Genomic DNA, 21,625 nt, shown 5'->3' on the forward strand with positions numbered 1-21,625 from the left:
AGGGGTGCTGCTGAACAGATATTTTAGACAGGACTACAGACAGTTTCTCTTGCTGTTATTGTTATATTAAACCTCCTGTTAGACAAGGCTTCCTGCCCCTTACACTGTCAGCTATCACTTTTAAAGTTTAATTCAGCCTCACCCACTCAAAGCGCTGGAGAACCCATAGCTAGAGATGCTTAGGCTCCCAGCACAGGGAGCTGTGTGCATCTCATCAATGATGACAAACTGAACACTCGAAGGCCTCCTTTTGAAAGAGGCCCTTTATTGTCTCTTTGAGTTCTACTTTGAACTAACAATAATAAAAAAAAAAAAAACACCATCCAGAGATGGATTGGTTGAGTTGCTTGGCCACTGAGTTGCTTTCTAGCCATTGAGCCTCCTGAGTCGTATTCCACTCTTTCGCAACCTCAGGGACTGTAACCCACCAGACTCCTCTGTCCACGGGATTCTCCAGGCAAGAATGCTGGAGGGGGTTTCCATTTCTTTCTCCAGGGGTATCTTCCCGACCCAGGGATCGAAGCTGAGTCTCCTGCACTGGAAGGCTGATCCCTTACTGCTGAGCCACCAGGCAAGCCCAGACTGGTGTTAAGGAGAAGGAGTTTATTTTGCAACAATGGTACGATAGTACAGGAGAGCTTTCTACTTTTACTGCTTGGGTGGAGGGAATATGGCTTCCATTTGCCCACAGCTGGAACCGGTACCGTGCACGTATCTCTGTTACCCACACGCCCTGGAAACGGAGTTCAAACTGAGCATCTCTGACCTCGAGCCACTGTGGGGAAGGGAACCTGGGAGAGTCCTCTCCCCATTTCTCATTTCTGTGTGTAATCACACAGAATGGAGACACAAGGAAAGTCCTAGTAGGTAGGATCCACGCAGACACGTAGAAACAAGGAAACTCCTCGTGTGCAGCAGTAACAAACAGGAAAAAGAACCCTGAGACCTGAGAGATGCATGTTATTATAGAAATAAGGCCATTTCTCCACGCACTCATTACCTCATCGACTGAAATTTGGCAGGAAATGATTCATGGCTCACCTAGTGAACATAACCTAGAGCAAAAACATTCACACATCACTGAGAAGCGAAGGCCGTTAAGCTACAAGGCGACAAGAACCATATCCCAAAATCATTACAACGTTTGTTTTTAATAATCTATTCATGATTTTTTTTTTTTTTTTTGGTGGTCACATCAACAGGCAAGCAGGATTTTAGTACCCTGACCAGGGATCAAACCAGCAACCCCTGCCGTGGAAGTGCCAAGTCTTAGCCATCTGACTGTCAGGGGAGTCCTTCTACTAATCAATGCTGTATCATCTTTTTCCTCGCCTTTCATTCCTTTCCAGGTTTGGAAAAAAAAAAAAATTACTTAAACACTCTGAAAGGAGGAACTCAAATAGATCTTTGCAAAGCTTTCCAAATGTGTGATGGTATACAACAGCGAAAGGAGAGAGAAGTAACAGCAGACACAGAGACATCTCACTGATGACTTCAGAGCAACACAGAAAACAAACAATCCCCCTCCTTGTCCCTAGTGTGCCATGAAACAGCACCGTGCTTCACAGACACAGCAGAGACATTCGATCAATTCATTTGCACAACAAAACATATGTCACCCGTACACACTCATCCACACCTGGACACACACCCTTGGGAAACAAACTTGGGCTCATGACAAGTAGAAACAAACTGCAAGCTGGCCTATTGATAATTATAAATATTTTAAGATCTTTTGCAGGCTGACCTAAGAATCTGCGCTTTTCCTACAGATGTCATTCTGTAAAAACACCGTCTTCTGATAAACACACTAGGAATCGTGAGATAAGCTGAATCCATGTAGAGCAGTGATATTCAAAGGCATCAATTCTCATCCAAGAGTACTCACAGTGCACACACACCGGTCCCTCCCAGCTTTAAAGAAAGGGCCAAAGAGTTAATGAGCAAAGAACGTATTTTAGTATAATCTCAGTAATAAGTTCATGTGCTGACCCACCTTCCTGCTTTCTGGACTCAATTCCTGTTTAAGACTCAGCCCCAATATGCAGACTCACAGTCTGGCTCCAGTCGGGAGACTCAACTTCCCGGCAAATGCCAGAAACGGCCTGTGTAGCTGAAACTCTGACAGTGCAGTCTTTATTAAAACAGCTGGCATTCACGTGGAACCCAGAGAGTGTAACCCCAAACAGAACCCGAGCCATTGCTTGCAAAACAACTTACATCCAAGTCACAGAAAAAAAAGAAATGCAAAAGACTGGCGAACAGGATGAAATATTCCACCTCATTTTTTTTTTTTTAAATCAAAGAAATCCAAAAACAAAACCAAAAAGTGCCCGCGTTCCCTTCTCAGTTGACCACAATGTCCTGAGCTGTCTGAGAGGCAGGGCCCCACCCCCACCCCACCCCACCCCGGGCTCCCTGGCAACAGGGAACAACTGCCGCAACCTTTCAAGGAAAGCAATTTGGTAATCGGTCTCAAGAGCCCTACGGCTCCATTCCCAGCCATCTCTCCTAAAGCAAAAAAAAAAAAAAAAATGGAAGCAATCTGAAGCTCCGGCAACAAGTGTTAAATCAATTACGGTACACACAGTTGACGGGGTGGATGCCTGAAAAATGTTTCCAGTGAACGTCGGCGACGATCACCAGGCTCACTCCGTAAGGTTAAACTGGGAGAGCCGGGTCAGAAAGCTGAACCCTCCTGACGTTTCATGCACAGGAATACAGGCAGCTAGGAGGAAATGTACCAACAGTCTGATGGGGGTGGGCTCAGAGGTGTTGATTTTGTTTCCAGATTCCATTCTCTCTCTCCTTTTTTTCCCCAAATTGCTCATTCTATGCAGCACGTTGCTTTTAAAAAATCAGAAAAGAGGGACCGAAAATACTGGCCTGTGAGGAATAATGACTAAAGTCCTCATCTGCCGAGGATGACAAAGATGAATTAAGACAGTGATGTACCTGCTCACCTCTTTCCTAAGAACGTCAACGTTGGCTTTCTGCACACAGTGCGGTGTACCGGCGGGGCAGGGCAGGGGCGGAGATTCCTTCTCCTCGGGGGTTCACAGTGATCAGCCTCCTCTGAGTCACCTTGTGAAGTTTTATGATGCCAGAGTCTATAAACACAACATTAAATATTTACGGTTGATATTTGCTGCTTCTAAAAATAACGTGGCGGAGAAGGTCTCTTAACAAGGCCTCCCAGTGACCTTCTCGCTGAAATCACCAAGGCTGCTGATTCTGTAGATGCGCTGACAGCCACCCACAGGCCCTGGAAATCCATAATCCAGTGGACGCCCCAAGGGCCCTTTCCACCTGAGCCAGGTACCCTGGGCCTTCATACCCCAGTGTGTCGTTGGGGCCCCAAACCCACTTATGCAATGAGGCATCTTACTCCATCGATGAAATGTAACGAAACATTACATATGCTTATCAGCTAAGAAGACAGTCTTTTTTTCCCTCTACCGAAACTACTTTGGATGCTTTGTTACAGACTAACAGACACGTAGTCAGACAAAAATGTACCATGAGGGGCTTCTGGAAGGTCCAGTGGTTAAGACTCTGAGTGTCCACCGCAGGGGATGTGGGTTTGACCTCCTGTCGGGGAAACTCAGATCACACATGCTGTGTGCATGGTGTAAAGCGCAGCCCAAAATTAAAAAAAAAGTTGTCATGAAAACGCTGGTGGAGTGGACAAGAGTGAAGAGATCCCAGAAAAGGCAGTCAACATGCAGATGGATTCTGTGCAGAGACGGCTTCCTTCGGGAACCACTGCACTTCACAGGACTCAACCCCGGAAACGACAGAGGGTGCATCATGGGTACAGTTTATTACGGAGAGACAACCCCAAACTAGAATTACTGGACCCATATTCCAAGACAAGGCTGAATTACCTTCCATCAAGCAACGAGTGAAGAAACCTGCGTTTAAATTTGCTGCTATTTAGACGCTGTCATATCCCACTCTTTCACGACACTGTGGACTCTAGAGACCGCCAGGCTCCCTCTGTTCATGGGATTCTGCAGGCAAGATTACCGTAGTAGGGGACTGCCCTGGCGATCCAGTGCTTCAGACTCCGTGCTTCCCACGCAGGGGGCACGGGTTCGATTCTTGGCAGGGGAAATAAGATCCCACAAGCCACATGGTGCAGCCCCCACAAGTTTTATTTTTATTTTTTTTAAAAGAATACTGGAGTGGGTTGCCATTTCCTTCTCCAGGGGATCTTCCCGACCCAAAGATCGAGGCAGAATCTCTTGCCTTGGCAGGCTGTTTCTTTATCGCTGAGCCACTAGGGAAGCCTGGCATTCAAACAGTTTAACCTAAAGTCTCCAGGAGGTGAAGCTTACCTTGCTCCCCCTACACCAGTGAACATGGGCTTTGAAAGAAGTGTGGACAGACGAGAGGGGAAAGCGGTAACTCGATAGTGAAGGGACTCTGCAAACGCACACCCTGAGCAGAGGGCAAGCTCTGCAAGCTCATCAGCGGTCAGTCGCGTTGAGAGTGCCCGCCCTGGAGGCGATGTGTCCCCGCCCTGGAGGCGACGTGCTCACAGGGCCCGTCTCTGTGGTCTATGCTCCCCAAACTCACAACCCCAGCCTCATCACGGGGCACACACCTGCCAAGCCCAAAGTGACAGACGTTCTACGAAAGTCGTGGCCGGTATCCCTCAAAACAGAGCCACAAAACCAAGCAAAGTCCGAGACCCCGCCCCGGCCCAAAGAAACATGGAGACGGGTGACTGAGTTCAGTGTGATGGGGATGGAATTCCAAGACAGAAAAGGGACATGGATCGAGAAAAGGTTAAACGTGAAAAATAATCCGATATACAGTGGACAAATTTTTTAAAAATCATGTATACGTGTTTCGTTTCTTTTTTTCTAATTGATTTATTTATTTTAATTGGAGGCTACTTTACAATATTGTATTGGTTTTGCCGTACACTGACATGAACCAGCCACGGGTGTACATGTGTCCCCCATCCTGAACCCCCCTCCCACCGCCCTCCCCATCCCATCCCTCTGGGTCATCCCAGTGCACTAGCCCCGAGCACCCTGTCTCATGCATTGAACCTGGACTGGCGATTCATTTCATATATGATATTATACATGTTTCAATGCTATTCTCCCAAACCATCCCACCCTTGCCTTCTCCCACAGAGTCCAAAAGTCTGTTCTGTACGTCTGTGTCTCTTTAGCTGTCACGCATGCAGGGTTATCATTACCATCTTTCTAAATTCCATATATATGCATTAGTATACTGTATTGGTACTTCTCTTTCTGGCTTACTTCACTCTGTATAACAGGCTCCAGTTTCACCCACCTCATTAGAACTGATTCAAATGCATTCTTTCTGATGACTGCTTTCTGCTTTCTGATGGCTGCTTTCTGATGAAATGCCCAGAGAGGGGTCTCACTAATCCAGCCAAGCGGCTCAACCATGATGGTTAAGAATCTGTGCAGGAGTGGCTGTGCTTGCCACCTATATAAAGGCCTATGTCTCTGGGTAGTAAATCCGCGCGCGCACACACACACACACACACACACACACACACACACACAGGTTTCCAAACCCACCCCCATCTGGGTCAACAGCTGTTACCGTGGCCAAACCACCAATAATTCTTTCACGGTTATGAGTGAGCCTCACTCCAAATCTTCAGACGCATCAGCAGTCCTCGGTCTTGGCAACCCAGGAGGAAACGCACGCGTGCACACACACAGACACACACACAATCCTATCAAGTTGCATTTCCATCCTTCAAAATGCCATTCTCTTTCATTTCTCTTTGCCTTTCTGCTTTTCCTCCCTTAGGAATTTTGGCTGTCTGCCTTAGCTGAACTTGAAAAGGCAGGGAAGATGGGTGTCCACGGGAGAAAAATTAAAGTTGGGGTGGGGGGGGGGGAGATACTGGCAAAGCCCTGGACAGCGGCATGATGGCCACTAGCTGTGAAGGTGGCAATATCCCAACCTCATGCCAAAGAGACCAGCGGCATTTAGGGCACGTCAAGGGCTTCCCATGCAGCCTTTCCAAGTGCAAAGGCTTCTACACATGAAGGTTGCTGATGCAGCCGGTCTGGGGGTCAGACCCTCTGGGGTCCACCTTGGGCCAGGTCCGGCTCCCTATCCTGGAAACCCATTCCTGTTTCTGCACAGCAGTTGCCTTTCTAGAAAACGCAAACGACAAGAGAATCCTGGCTCTGAGGATGCTCCGAAATGTTCATTAAGTCAAACTGCAGATGCAGAATTCACAAAATTCAATTCCCTACCCACCGGGGTTCATTTCTTCTGTCTATATGCTCAGTCCTGTCTGACTCTCTGCGACCCACCCTGTGGACCGTGTAGCCCACCCGGCTCCTTTGTCCCTGGGATTCTCCAGGCAAGGATACTGCAGTGGGTTGCCATGCCCTCCTCCAAGGGGAATCTTCCTGACCTGGGTCTTCTGCACTGACAGGCAGGTTCTTTATAGTCTCAGCCACCAGAGGAAGCCCTTTCTTCTATCTGCTGCTGCTAAGACACTTCAGTCGTGTCCGACTTTGTGCGACCCCATAGACGGCAGCCCACCAGGCTCCCCCGTCCCTGGGATTCTCCAGGCAAGAGTACTGGAGTGCGTTGCCATTTCCTTCTCCAATGCATGAAAGTGAAAAGTGAAAGTGAAGTCACTCAGTCATGTCCGACTCTTCGCGACCCCATGGACTGCAGCCCTACCAGGCTCCTCCGTCCATGGGATTTTCCAGGCAAGAGGACTGGAGTGGGGTGCCACTGCCTTCTCCCGACGTGCCTTTAAATGACTGTAAAGAGGTCATTTGAGCTTACACTCTACCTCTGACTTTTACAGACTCACCGGCACATGGAGGTTATCTGCTGAATGAATGATGTGAGCACTGAGACTGAAATGCAATAAAGATGTTATCATCTTTGAAAGTGTCACAAAGAGCTCGAGGGCGCGGAAAAAATTCTCATTCATATCTTTCCCCATTAACTGCCTAGAAGACAATAAAAAAAGGGGGGGGGCAATTCATTATTTAGAAAAGGCAAGGGCAACCTTTCCTAAATGTCTTGGGGCAGAAGGGGCACGTGCAGGGGCAGCAATAATTCAGGCAGTGACTGAAGATTTATTTACCCAAGTTTAAGGAGGAGATGGGAGAGCTGACCGGCCACGTCCACCGGGGGCAGGCTCAAGGGATGTTTCCATTTTGCGGGAGGGAGACTGATCTTCTGTCCAAGAATATCGTGGAGAGCACGAAACAGGTGTATCGTTTTTACTTAGCTACGTAGTAAAGCGACAGGCTTCTGAGATGCTGCTCGGGGGACAGAATCTGCCTGCCAGGGCAGGAGAAGCAAGAGAGTCGGGGGTCGATCCCTGGACTGGGAAGATTCCCCTGGAGAAGGAAAACAGCAAGCCGCTCCACTATTCTTGCCCTGGAGAATCTCATGGACAGAGGAGCCTGGTGGGCTACAGTCCATGAGGTCAAGAAGAGTCAGACACGACTGAGCACACACATTCAGACACACAGACACACACAGAGCAAAGTGACAGTCGTTACATGCAGATTCTATTGTATCCAAAACTCAGAGCACAGACACAGCTACAGAAATTTCCCCACACTTTCTGACAGTTGACTATGTACTCAAGTGAGTAATTCTTTAACCAAGATGGCAACTTACGGGTGCAGAAAATAAAAGTGTGTGGTAGGCAGCCTCTTCACATGCATTTTTCTTTGTTATCTCATTTATGTGGCCCTACCATGTAGCAAGGGGAATCTCAGCTCCCCGACCAGGGATCGAACCTGTGCAGCTTAAGGATGGAGTCCTAACGACTAGACGCCAGAGAAGGCCCCGGGCAGCCTCTGAGATGAAATCCAAGGAGTCCCCACCGCGCTGGTATCTGCACCCAGGAACCACCCCAACCCACACCGACCAGGATTGGTCTATGCAACCAACAGAACACAGCAGAAGGAACAGCACGTCCCCTCTAGATCGGGTTGTGAAAGCACGTGGCTTCCATCACTTTCTTTTTAATGTTTTTTTTTTTTTTTAATTATTCTGTTGTTACTTTATTTATTTTTGGCTGTGCCATGAGGCATGTGAAACCCTTAGTTCCCCATCCAGGGCTAGAAGATCTCCTTGCACTGGGAGATTAGAGTCTTAATCACTGCTCCACCAGGGAAGTCCCAGCACTGTCCTTCTCTCTCTCCTGGACTCTGTTTCCCCTCCTCTACTATCTCTCTCTCTCTCTTGATCACGCACTCTGGGGAAGCCAGGCCACGGGCAGCCCTGCAGAGACACGAGGGACTGAAGCCTCCCGCCAGCTGCCACGTTCGTGAACGGGCTTGGGGTCGAGCCTCCAGCCCAGCACTAGGCTCAAGAGACTGCAGTCATGGGGCCAAAGTGCTGACTGCAACTCACGGGAGACCTCAAGCGGGAACACTCCGGCTCATCCATGCTTGGATTCCTGAGTCTCAGAACCCACGGGACATGATCCGTGTCTGCAGTGTTCAGCTGTGGAGTGCTGGGGTGATCTCTCACACCCCAATGGATAAACAACACAGGGGCTGGAACTGGGAACGCACTGGTGGACGTCAGAGAACACTGGCATAGGAACTAACCCCATTCATTCGCTCCCCACAACTTGCCAACCCCTCCAAGCCAATCAGCATCTAATTCCATTTGTTTGCCTTCAACCAAGCATGCAAACGCACAAACAGCTGCAAACGTAAGACCCAGAAAACTACATGCATCTATCTTGCCCCCACCACATAGCTCTCTTCCAGTAAAACCGGGTCTACCAGGTAAACCATGCACGCTTAGAAACCACACTGACAGTTTCACCCCTAAATCCCCAGCAATCCCCTCAGCTAGGCACTTCCATGTCCGAATGGTACAAAAGTGGCACTTTTCCATTGTTGTTATTTGCTGTTTGTCGCTCAGTCACGTCTGGCTCTTTTGAAACCTCACAGACTGTAGCCTCGCCGGGCTCCTCTGTCCGTGGGATTCTCCAGGCAAGAATACTGGAGTGGGTTGCCATTCCCTTCTCCAGGGGATCTTCCCGACCCAGAGATGGAACTCGTGTCTCTTGCATTGGCCTGTGGGTTCTTTAGCCATGACCCACCATTTTCCATTAGATTAGAAGAAAAGTTCTTTCCAATCAAGCGTAAAGTTCTTGATTCAGAACGAGATGAATCCTAAACGTGTCTGCCTTATTTAGCAAATTCTTGACATAAGGTCTTGAGACGCTGTGCTATATGTTCCATCATCGTTAAGGAGTTCAGTCCAGTTGCTCAGGTGTGTCCGACTCTGCGACCCCATGGACTGCAGCACGCCAGGCCTCCCGGTCCACCACCAACTCCTGGAGTTTACCCAGACTCATGTCCATTCAGCCGGTGGTGCCATCCAACCATCTCATCCTCTGTCATCTCCTTCTCCACCTGCCCTCTATCTTTACCAGCATCAGGGTCTGTTCCAATGAGTCAGTTGTTTACATCAGGTGGCCAAAGTACTGGAGTTTCAGCTTCAGCATCAGTCCTTCCAATGAACACTCAGGACTGAACTCCTTTAGCATGGACTGGTTGGATCTCCTTGCAGTCCAAGGGACTCTCAGGAGTCTTTTCCAACACCACAGCTCAAAAGCATCCATGCTTCGGTGCTCAGCTTTCTTTACAGTCCAACTCTCGCATCCATACATGACTACTGGTTAAACCATAGCCTTGACGAGACAGACCTCTGTTGAAAAAGCAATGGCTCTGCTTTTTAATATCCTGTTTAGGTTGTTAAAGCATAGACTGACCTGAAAGAAAAGAGTCCCCACTTGTGGCTTTCAACTATTCTAGATTATTTTTCTCATATGCAGAATTCCCGTTTCTGTTTAGCAGACTTTCTCACAGCAGCACTCGGAAACAGGGGATGTGTACATATTCTAACTGGGGCCCTAATTTTGGAGCTGGATCAGGCTCAGGGGCTGTAATTACGATGGGAAGTCATATTCTCCATTGTCCAAACTGCTCCTGGAAGCTGATCGTCCAAGGCCCCAAGGTCCATCCCCGAGGGCTGAACATGGTGACGGGGCACCCAGGTGACCTGCTGTTTACCACGTGAAGCCACCATCGCCAAGAAAAGCAAACCCAAGGTCAAGGTTTCACCTACCGCGCTCTGAAACTTCCAACTTCGCAGCATTTCTGACATCTTGTCTGTTTAACACGTTTCCCTGAAAAGTGCCAGGAAGCCTTGAAATACGTGCCAGACCCGCTCCAACAGTCCTGGGCTCCCCTGGGAAAGAATCCGCCTGCAATGCTGAAGATCTGGGTTCAATCCTTGGCTTGGGAAGATCCCCTGGAGACGGGAACAGCTACCCACTCCAGTATTCTGGCCTGGAGAATTCCCGGAGACCGTATAGTCTCCATGGGGCCGCAAAGGGTTGGATGCAACTGAGCCACTTTCACTCTAGGCACCAAGGAATCTTCCATGGTACAATTTCTTTCGGAGGAAACTGGACAAGACTGCATAGAAGGGCCTGGGGATTCCAGGCACCAAAACCACGCACGGACACAACTGGTTCTACCCTCGATCACCTCTGCTGGGAAATGGAAGGGGGTTGCACTACAGAGCGTGGATTCTAGAGCCTCCCCCTGGCAGCTGGGAGCTTCGCACGGTCAACGTCATGTGGTTGATCACGGAATATTCCAGGGATCAGGGTAAGTGGGCCCATAGTCTCCACTTTGTCCACTTCACCCCCTGAATGCCATCTTCACAAGCAGCAGCCGTCCGGGCTGGTCTCAAGGCAAAGCCCACCACCTCCTGCTCACCTGTGACCGAGAACAGGCTCCACGAACCAGCAAAGCCGCCCACACCTCCATGAACTGCAGCTCAGGAAAAAATCCCCTCCTGATGGACAGGCCACGAGAGCTCCCAGAAATGTCAGGAAAGACACAGTCCGCTGGGGCTTGTGGGTATGATGGTCACCCAGGCCCCACAACAGCAGGCCTGGCGGGTGGCAGGTGGCAGGTGGCCGCACCTGTAGCTCTGTTCTGCCGGCTCGTTCATTTGATTAAAGGCAAAGAATTTATACCAGTTTACCAGAATTTATACCATTTCACCCACCCTGTAAATGGCCAAGGGTAAAGGGAGATCGCCACTACTATGGGTTGAACTGGGCACCCCCTCAAAAAAGGTATCTTATGGTCCAATTCCCTGGACACCTTAGAGCGTGACCTCATTTGGAAATAGGTCGGTCACAGATAGAATTCATCAAGATGAAACGCCAAGCGAAAAGACAATGAGATACCCACCTGACACCTGTCAGATTGTTGAGCGTGGGCTCAGCCAGCCAGACAACAAATAACAAGTGTCGCCAAGGACGGAAAGAAAAGGGAACCCATACGATGCAGTGACGGTAAGAATGTCAACTGGTGCAGGAACTGCGGAAAATAGTACAGCGCTTTCCTGGAACATTACAAACAGAACGATCGCTCGACCTAGCCAATGCCACTTCTAGGCATTTTCCTGAAGAAGACAAAAGCACGAACTTGAAGAGATATACATGGCCGTATGTTCACTGCAGAATTATTTAGAATAGCCACGATCTGGAAGCAAACTCAGCATCCATCGAGAGATGAACGGATAAAGAAAATGTCATACACACACACACAGAGGAAAATGACCCAGCCATAAAAAAAGAATGAAATCTTGCCATCTGTGACCACACGGATGGACCCAAAGGCTAGTCACTCAGTTGTGTCCGACTCTCTGTGACCCCATGGACAGCAGCATGCGAGGCTTGCCTGTCCATCACCAACTCCCCGAGCCTGCTCAAACTCATGTCCATCGAGTCAGTGTAGGCTATTACATGAAACTCCGTAAGTCAAAGAGAAATACTGCTTGTATTTATACACAGAATCTAAAATTGAAACAAATGAACAACCACAACAAAACAGGAACAGACTCATAGAAAGAGGTAGTTGGCAGGGGGCAGGAGGTGAAGGTGAGTGAAATTTATAAGGGAGCTTAAGAGGGAGAAACTTCCAGCTACAAAGTGAGTCAAGGAGATGAAACATAGAGCCTGGGGTATACGGTCAATAACAGTGTCATCTGTTTGTATGGTAACTAGACTTGTCGTGGTGATCAATCTGTAATGTATAGACATATCGAGTCATTAGTCATGTACCCGGAATTAACATAGTGTTGAGGGTCAATTTGGGCTTTCCTGGTGGCTCAGGTGGAAAAAGAATCAACCTGGGTTCGATCCCTGGTTTGGGAAGATCCTCTGGAGAAGGGAAAGTAACCCACTCCAGTATTCTTGCCTGGAGAATCCCATGGACCGAGTAGCCTGGCGGGCTACAGTCCATGGAGTCGCAGAGTCAGACACGACTGAGCGACTAATATTTTCACTCCTTTCACGGCTCACTGTAGGTCAATTATATGTCAATAAAAGAAAAAAAGAAAATACGTCCAATCACACTCACAGAATTCATCAAATGAGGTCAGAGTGGAGCAGGATGGGCTCTGAACCCACTATGATGGTGTCCATGTAAGAAAATGACCATGTGAATATAGACACAGAGACAAGGCAAAGACCAGGATGACGTGTTTGTAAGTCTAGGAACATCCAGGGCTGCTGGAAACCACGAAAGCTGGGAGACACGCAAGAAAGGAGCCCGCCCAGAGCCTTCAGCAGAAGGCCAGCTGGTGACATCTCGATCTGAGACTTCTGGCCTCCAGGAATGTGAGAGAATGGACTCCTGGTGCTGTAAGTCACGTGGCTTGTGGAATTTTGTTAGGGCTGCCCTACGACCACTAAGAAGCATGGCTTCTAACCTGTTTTATAATCAAGACGTTTATTAAAATGCTGTTTCCAAATGTATTGTAACAGCAATTTTCATAAGAGAAGACATTCATTTCATTAAAAGAGAAAAACAAACATCAGATAAAAGGAATTCTCTCACAGACTGTCAGGGAATCCGTGCATAAGGAAAAGGTCCCTCTGGCCGGCTTTGGTCCTGGGTTGGGACTTCAGACCTTCTCTATCCAGGTGGCCACCCCAACATTCAACCTCAATCACCCAGGCCTCCACCGCATCCCCTCCACATCCTGGGAGGAAGCTGGGGTTGAGGTGGGGATGGAGCGGGACGAGGTACAAGATTTCACATTACCAAGCTGATATATTCGGGGCTGAAAAATGTTGTCCACAAATGCACAGATCAAAAGCATAGTTTGTTTACATGACTGGTATCTACATGCGTATCCATTTTAAAATCTTTCCTTAATTTCTACTCTGTTTAACATCACTAGATAATTATTCTAAAAACCAAGGTGGCATGTGGGTTTGAGACCAATAGGAGAGGCCCTCAGACTCCAGTTCAGCCAGGCCCCCAGGGTCCGTACATCAAATCTCAGCATGGATGAGATACCATCACCATAATGAGAATCTCTCTATTCCTCCCGGTAATGAGCCCTTTTGAAGAATTAATTAAAAATTCTGACATGGCTTCTCTGAAAGCAGAAAGGCAGGCTTCTTGAGAGGGGCCGAAGAAACTAGCTCATATCCGTGTGCTTGCTTAGTCATCCACCTTTACCACTCACGTTTTAGGATGTCTGCAAAGTTAAGGGATCTTCACGTACTCCAGGAGTTCTCCAGTGTTATCAGTCAACGCTTAACAGGACTGACAAGAATGCCAACTCCACGTGGATTAAGTTCCACATGTGATTAAGGGATAAGTCTGCTTAGTCAGCCATAAAAAAGAACAAAATAACACCATTTGCAACACTATGGACCCAGAGAAGGTCGTATTGAGTGAAGTATCTCAGACAAGGAAAGACAAACACCATATGATATCATTTATATGCAGAAGCTTAAAAAAAAGAAAAAAACTGGTACAAATGAATGTATTTACAAAATAAAAGAGTCACAGATGTACAAAACAAACTTATGGTTACCAGGAGCTGGGGTGGGGAGAAAAATCGGGAGACTGAAATTAACATACACACTGCTGCTGCTGCTGACTCTGTGCGACCCCATAGATGGCAGCCCACCAGGCTCCCCCGTCCCTGGGATTCTCCAGGCAAGAACACTGGAGTGGGTTGCCATTTCCTTCTCCAGTGCATGCAAGTGAAAAGTGAAAGTGAAGTCGCTCAGCCGTGTCTGACTCTTAGCAACCCCATGGACTGCAGTCCACCAGGCTCCTCCGTCCATGGGATTTTCCAGGCAAGAGTACTGGAGTGGGGTGCCACTGCCTTCGCCACTACTAGATATTAAATAGGTAACTAACAAGGACCTAGTGTATAGCACAGAGAACTCTACCCAATACTCCATAATGGCTTACATGGGAAAAGAATCTAAAAAAGAGTGGACATATGTGTATGTATAACTGATTCACTTTGCTTTACACTTGAAACTAATGCAACATTGCAAATCAATTATAATCCAATTTAAAAAAATCTACCTTTTGAACTTGTGGATTCTGTGATTCCATGAGCAGTCAACCAAGACCAATTATTAGAAAGAACAAAAGATACTACTTTGAGGCTTTCCTGATATTTGTAAAAGCAAAAAGACACAGTCTATCATCATTTATTAAATAGCATCTATCTTATAAGATAGCTCACTTGGTAAAGAATCTGCCTGCAATGCAGGAGACCCTGGTTCAATTCCTGGGTTGGGAAGATCTCCTGGAGAAGGGAAAGGCTACTGACTCCAGAAACCTGGCCTGGAGAATTCCATGGATTATATATAGACCATGGGGTTGCAAGGAAACATGGGGTTCCTGGTTTTAGAAAAGGCAGAGAAACCAGAGATCAAATTGCCAACATCCGTTGGGATTATTGAAAAAGCAAGAGAGTTCCAGAAAAACATCTATTTCTGCTTTATTGACTATGCCAAAGCCTTTGACTGTGTGGATCACCACAAACTGTGGAAAATTCTGAAAGAGATGGGAATACCAGACCACCTGACCTGCCTCTTGAGAAACCTGTATGCAGGTCAGGAAGCAACAGTTAGATCTGGACATGGAACAACAGACTGGTTCCAAATAGGAAAAGAGGTACCTCAAGGATGTATATTGTCACCCTGTTTATTTAACTTCTATGCAGAGTACATCATGAGAAACGCTGGGCTGGATGAAGCACAAGCTGGAATCAAGATTGCCGGGAGAAACATCAATAACCTCAGATATGCAGATGACACCACCCTTATGTCAGAAGGTGAATTAGAACTAAAGCGCCTCTTGATGAAAATTGGTGGTGAGGAAAGCTGAAATCCAACACTCCCAGTCTTCAAGGGGAGGAGAGGAACTTGAAGACAAATGTGTCCTTAGTGATCACGGACTGTGTGCTTGCAGTCCGTGCACTGAGCTTCCATAGAGCCTTGAGATGTTACAGACGGTTCTGCAAAATGACACACAGCACAGAATACTGCTGTTGGTCATTAACTATCTCTTTGCAAAAAAACCCCAAAAAGCGTTTGCTTATGATCATGATGACAAGAAGGAAAAACGCCATCGGGGGGCTGATCATGCCCAGGTTCCCGTGGATGTGGCCAGCATTTCAGTCTCACTCCAGGCACACAGCAGTGGGCCGGGGCTGCAAATGCTTGCACGTCCTTCCCTGGGATCTCGCGCTGGCCAGCCGAGACTCTGCACCCCCATCAGAGGAGAGGCAGGGTGGCCCGGGTAGACTGAACGAGAAAGCGGAGACCCTGGCAGCGTGAAATGAGAGGGTCTGGATGGAAGACATCAAAGGCGTCACGAGCCGTAGTTCCTTCCAGTGATCTTCATCCACACGTCCCATTGCCAGGGCAGTGGACATCCCAGCTCACACCTCCAGGGGAGTGGACTGGTCAGTGGCTGCTCCTCCCTTCCAGAAACAAGCTCCGTCCTTACAGAGGCTGCCCAAAGCTGGACAGCCGTCTGCAACCTCTGTCATTCATGTGATAAAACACTCCACACGTGTAACCCAGCCCGGGGAGCACGTTCCTCCAGGGGAGGCCAGCCCTCACCCAACAGCCCGTTCCTGAAATCTCCACGGGACCCGCTCTCGGGCACCAGGATCCCAGCGCGATTTGACCCAGATGTTCACGTTGGTCCTTCTGGGAGGACACAGAGTAGCTGGTGAAGGCCAACGGTGGGGCACAGGCTGCCGTCCTCCAGGCCCTGAGCTGCACCCCCAGATTTCTGCTACCCCCAGAGTCTCGGATCTCACTGCTGCGAAAGGTAATGCCCTGGGGCTTCCGCGGTGGGCTGGTGACTGGAAATCTGCCTGCCAAGGTAGGGGACACAGGCTCTGTCCCTGGCCTGCCTGTGATGGAAACCCAGCAGGTCATCACAGGTTGGAGAAAATACTAGAGAACAACATTCCTTCATAAGAGAGAAGACTCCTGACCCCTCCTCCACTTAGGTAATATTGGTAAGCATTGCTGACAACTGAGTCCGGGTACTGAGCCCACGTGCCACAAGTACTGAGCTCGTGCGCCACACGTACTGGGCCCATTTGCCGCAACTACGGAGGCCACGTGCCACAACTATGGAGCCCGGTGGGCTGCGGCTACTGAAGTCTGTGTACCCTAGAGCCTGCGCTCGTTAACAAGGCACCATAATGAGAAACCCACGCAGCGCAACAAAGAGCAACCCAGTCGCTGCAATCAAGACCCAGCGGAGTTAAAAAATAAATGAATAAAAAAGTTTTTTAGTTGATGTACAAAGATTTTTCTTAAAAAAAAAAAAAAAACAGGTCATGCCCTAGAACACGGACTGTTTACTTCATTCTCCATTCAACCAACTGCTGAGTGGTCCCCTAAGTGCCTGTAACTCAGTCCACACATCCTGACTGGTCTGTCTTCCCTCTACCAAGAAAGAAGACTCGTCCCTCTGCTCCCCTGTGACTGAGGGGTCTGGCCATTTTCAGGCCTGCCCAGTCCATTCTGATGATTAAAAATAGAAGTTTTATTTATCGGTGTACCTCCTGTACCCAGCATAATGCTTGATCCACACAAAAACACTCAGCAAGGGTTGGCTGCACTGAATTAAATTCAGATATAATATTATGAAAACACTATATGATGAAGATGGTTTTGTACAGATTGTGGGAAAGCACAGGCAAGCTTTTATGACTCAAGCTCCTGTCAACAAGCATTTCCAACAGGGGTCAGCAATGCTTACCAATATTACCTAAGTGGAGGAGGGGTCAGGAGTCTTCTCTCTTATGAAGGAATGTTGTTCTCTAGTATTTTCTCCAACCTGTGATGACCTGCTGGGTTTCCATCACAGGCAGTTAAGAGCAAATGAAGACCTAGGGAGCTTTATCGATCCAATCGCGAGACACAGCAGTGCCAAAGATTGATTTCCCACCAATGAATACATCCCTGTGATAGCGGACAACCGCAGACCGGACAGGTGTTCTCACTGGGTCTCCCAGTCTCTCCTGGGCTTCTGTGGGGTTCACAAATGACTGACATTTCGAAGGCAGAGCACCTTCCCATTTTATAAAGATCTCCCCAAATGGGAAGTGTCAGGAATACTCTAGAGAAAGTCCAACGTTCATGATCTTTTTTAAAAAATAGAGATAGCATTCAAAGCCATTTATTAATCCATTCATTTATTGACCAAATATTTGGTGTGCATCTACAGGGCTTCCCAGGCTTCCCAGTGGGAAAGAATCCACCTGCAATGCAGGGGTTCGATCCCTGGGTCGGGAAGATCCCCTGGAGGAGGAAATGGCAACCCACTCCAGTTTCTTGCCTGGAGCATCCCATGCACAGAGGAGCCTGGCGGGCTACAGTCCATGGGGTCGCAAAGAATCGTACATGACTGAGCGACTGAAGACACACACACGGCACGCATCTACTATACGTTAGACGCTTTTAAAAAAATGCTTAAAGTCTGTATTAATTTTGTTACAATATTGCTCCTGTTTTATATTTTTGTCCTTCGGCTATGAGTCATGTAGGATCTCAGCTCCAAGACCAGGAAAAGAACCTGTACCCCCTGCATTGGAACGCAAAGTCTTAACCACTGGACCACCACGGAAGTTCTTATGCTACATACTTTTAGGTGCAGGGCATTTAAATAAAATAGCTCAAAAAAAATTTTTTTTAATGCCAACTCTGTTTGCTATATTCTATTTTTTTTTAACTTTTTATTTGGTATTGGGGTATAGCCAGTTAACAACGCTGTGATAGTTTCAGGTGGACAGCAAAGGGACTCTGCTACCCTATCCATGTACCCACTCTCCCCCAAACCCTTCTCCCACCCACACACCATGTTCATGATCTTTCATTAAAGGAACCACGGCCCCTGTAGCTACTTGAAAAGCTGCAAAAGATGGCACGAGCCCATCCTTTATTGTGCTTCAAGGTGCTGCAAAAAAAAAAAAAAACACAAACACAGAAACCTGGCTCTACCATCTAACTCCTCATCCTCACCAAGACCGAGTCGGCTCCCAACAGCCGGAGCCTGGCTGGAGAAACACATTTACAGTGCTCATCACCGCTACAGCTTTCCTGTGAACCCAGAAGCTTCGACTCTTATCTGTCTCCACCAGGGAGCCCCAGGTGGGGGTGGGTCTCACGTCCAAGTGCAAGGAAGAGTTTCCCAGAGGCAGCCTGCCTGGCAGAACAGCCCGCAGATCTCTTGGAAGCTCACGGCCAGCTCTGGCCCAACACAACCCTGGGTACTTGTCAGCGTCTCTGCTCCTCTCCCACCTCTTAATGTCTGTGAGTGCTTGGATATCACCCATCGCAGGACACAGATGTTCATTATGCCGCCCACCCAGAATCCGCCCATATCCCATGCCAACCTATTCACGCAAGATTCTGAGCTTGGCCATTCACTATGGATCGGTGTTCCTGCCACATTCAGATAGCACGATAAAGATCAAGACAGCAGCAACAAGGAACCCATGTTTCTCTTTGGGTTCTAATATGTGATGTAGTTGACTCTGAGATCAAGTTTGTGTGCGTGTGTGAAGTCACTTCAGTTGCGTCGGATTCTTTGCAACCTCACGGACTGTAGCCTTCCGGGCTCCTCTGTCCATGGGATTCTCCAGGCAAGAATATTGGAGTGGGTTGCCATTCCCTTCTCCAGGGGATCTTCCCGACTCAGGGATCAAAGCCAAGTCTCAGTCAGGTTCGTTATCACTAGTGCCACCTGAAGGACAACACTGACTAAAGACAGGGCCAGGGTGGGCTCAGAATTCCTTGCTCAGGTTCTCAGTTCAATAAAACATCTGAGTGTGCAGCAGCGGGGGCTGGACCAGGCCAAGGGCCATCCCACGGGACAATTTCCAAAGGACATACACTCTGGACTCAAGGGCTGCTTGACCTAAACATTTCCCATAAATCTTGGGCATATCATGCATTTCTTTCTTTCTTTCTTTTTTTTAAGCATTCTATCAGTGTCTATCACGCCCATTGACTTTCGGCATTTAGAATATATTCTGACCAGTGGGTGGCTGAGTATGTGTGTGGGCTAGAAAACCATGAGAGAGTGGGCATTCACTGTTGTTCCCAATTAATATCTCTGGGAGGAAAAATGCCCCCAGAATTTCATGAAATAAATGAAGGGCGAAGAATTCTATAGGGTCCACTGTTGGGGCAGTTCAGTCCTCTGGCGTGACAACAAAGCTTGCATTCTAAAATAAAGCAGCAGATAGGCTTCAAGTCTTCGTTCTTCAGTCACTCAGTCATGTCTGACTCTTTGTGACCCCACGGACTGCAGCATAGCAGGCTTCCCTGTCCTTCATCATGATCTCCTGAAGTTGGCTCAAACTCATGTCCATCGAGTCTGTGACGCCATCCAACCATCCCATCCTCTGTCATCCCCTTCTCCTCCCGCCTTCAATCTTTCCCAGCATCAGGATCTTTTCCAATGAGTCAGTTCTTCGCATCAGGTGGCCAAAGGATTGGAGTTTCAGCTTCAGCATCAGTCCTTTCAGTGAATACTCAGGACTGATTTCCTTTAGGATGGACTGGTTGGATCTCCTTGCAGTCCAAGACACTCTCATGAGTCTTCTCTAACACCACCGTTCGAAAGCATCAATTCTTTGGCTCAGCTTCAAGCCTGAAGGCTTTTAAACACCCCTCTCCGTTTCTATCAGCGTTGAATCTATACTTCTAATTTGCTTTACCCTGGGTCCTTGTATCCACTGAAGACTTAAGTCTCTCGCTTCCTGATTAGTCTCATTTATGACTTTTCCTTCATGAATGTTTGAGCCTCAGTGTCAATTATGTAAATCCTCCACCTAATTATGCATAACGAGATGCTCCAGGTGTGATGGGTGTTAAGGTAAGCTGTGATGTGGGCGTCCAGGGTCCCCCACCAGCTTACCCCCTGGGGTTCCCCAGGAAGGCTGGGGATACTGCGAGCCCCCTCCACCAGGACACGGCTCTCCCCGCTCAGGCTGGACACCACCTCCTGCACCTCTGTGTTGCTGCTGTTTACCCGCTCAGTCGGGTCCAACTCTCTGCGACCCCATGACTGTAGCCCTTCAGGGTTCTCTGTCCCTGGGATTCTCCAGGCCAGAATACTGCAGTGGGGTGCCGTTCCCTCCTCCAGGGGATCTTCCCGACCCAGAGGATCGAACCCAGGTCTCCTGGAGCATCGGCTCATGGATTCTCTACCACTGAGCCACCTGGGAAGCCCAATTGCTCTGCACCCTTTCATTGAGTCAGTCAAGTGAACTGTCTGCCTTTATGCGACAAAAAAAAGACAGCTACAAGACGATCCTGGGCACATTACGGACTCCTGTGTATACCCTGGCGACGAACCTCGTCCATACTCGGATTCACAGCTGAAAGCCCTGTGATGACTTCCCATCCTCTCACACATGTCCAGCAAACACCCCCACACACACCCACCAGCCTCCATGAACAAGTTCAAAGTGAAAAGCCAAAGCGTTAGCTGCTCAGTCCTGTCCGGCTCTTTGCGACCTCATGGACTGCAGCCCACCAGGCTCCTCTGTCCGTGGAAATCTCCAGGCAAGAGTACTGCAGTGGGTTACCATTCCCTCCTCCAGGGGATTGTCCCGACCCAGGGGATCGAACCCAGGGTCTCCTCCATCGGCAGGCGGGTTTCTTTACTGTCTGAGCCACCAGGGGAAAAGCCTGGTTGAATGAATTTAAAGCGAAATCTAAAACAGGATGAAACTCATGCATCCCAGAGAGAGCGATGCGAGATGCTGACACGTGTGTTTCCAGAGACTACAACGGAAGGCGGCGGGGGGCCGTGTAGGTGGGCGGCACTCTAGACGGTGGGGAGTGAGGACCTTGGGGTTCCCCTTCTGCCCCTGCAAGATACTGAGCCAGATCCAGGGGGCCACTTACCTCCCCCTGAACAGAAGAGGCCACACAGAGAGGGAAGGGCGTTTAATGGGTGGCTTCAGAACCTCAGAGATGGGAACGTGGAAGTCCTAACAAGGACGGTGATGCCGACCCAGGAGGCGGGACCCTCTCCGCGGACGTTGTGGGCTGTCCCGGGTAGACAAGGATGCTGGGGGATGATGCTGACTCCTCGTGGCGGCGGGTGTTGGCCTGCCCACCAGCCTCCACCCACGAGAAAAACCCGGAGCACTCTTACCCAAGTTGTTAACCACCAGTAACTCCAGACCGTGCCTGATGGACCCCGTCGGAGGTAAAAGTGTCCTGGTGCTATCC

The 21,625-nt window shown here is 48.7% G+C and overlaps 1 protein-coding gene across 5 annotated transcripts in view; it reads right to left on the minus strand.

Moving 5' to 3' along the window:
* The window catches only part of TBL1X (transducin beta like 1 X-linked), a 153,922-nt gene that overhangs the window by 109,396 nt on the left and 22,901 nt on the right, over positions 1–21,625 (minus strand). For 2 of the 5 annotated variants that reach the window (XM_040266492.1, XM_040266491.1), the window contains exon 2: positions 2,956–3,110. The exons of 2 other annotated variants lie outside the window; for them this stretch is intronic. The gene's annotated coding sequence lies outside the window, so the exon portion shown is untranslated. The remainder of the gene's footprint in view (positions 1–2,955; positions 3,111–21,625) is intronic. One more of the 5 variants, XM_040266493.1, reaches the window with a different exon arrangement.

The sequence above is a fragment of the Oryx dammah genome, unplaced genomic scaffold (assembly GCF_014754425.2).
Source record: "Oryx dammah isolate SB20612 unplaced genomic scaffold, SCBI_Odam_1.1 HiC_scaffold_23, whole genome shotgun sequence".
In the NCBI taxonomy this organism is placed as follows: Eukaryota; Metazoa; Chordata; class Mammalia; order Artiodactyla; family Bovidae; genus Oryx; species Oryx dammah.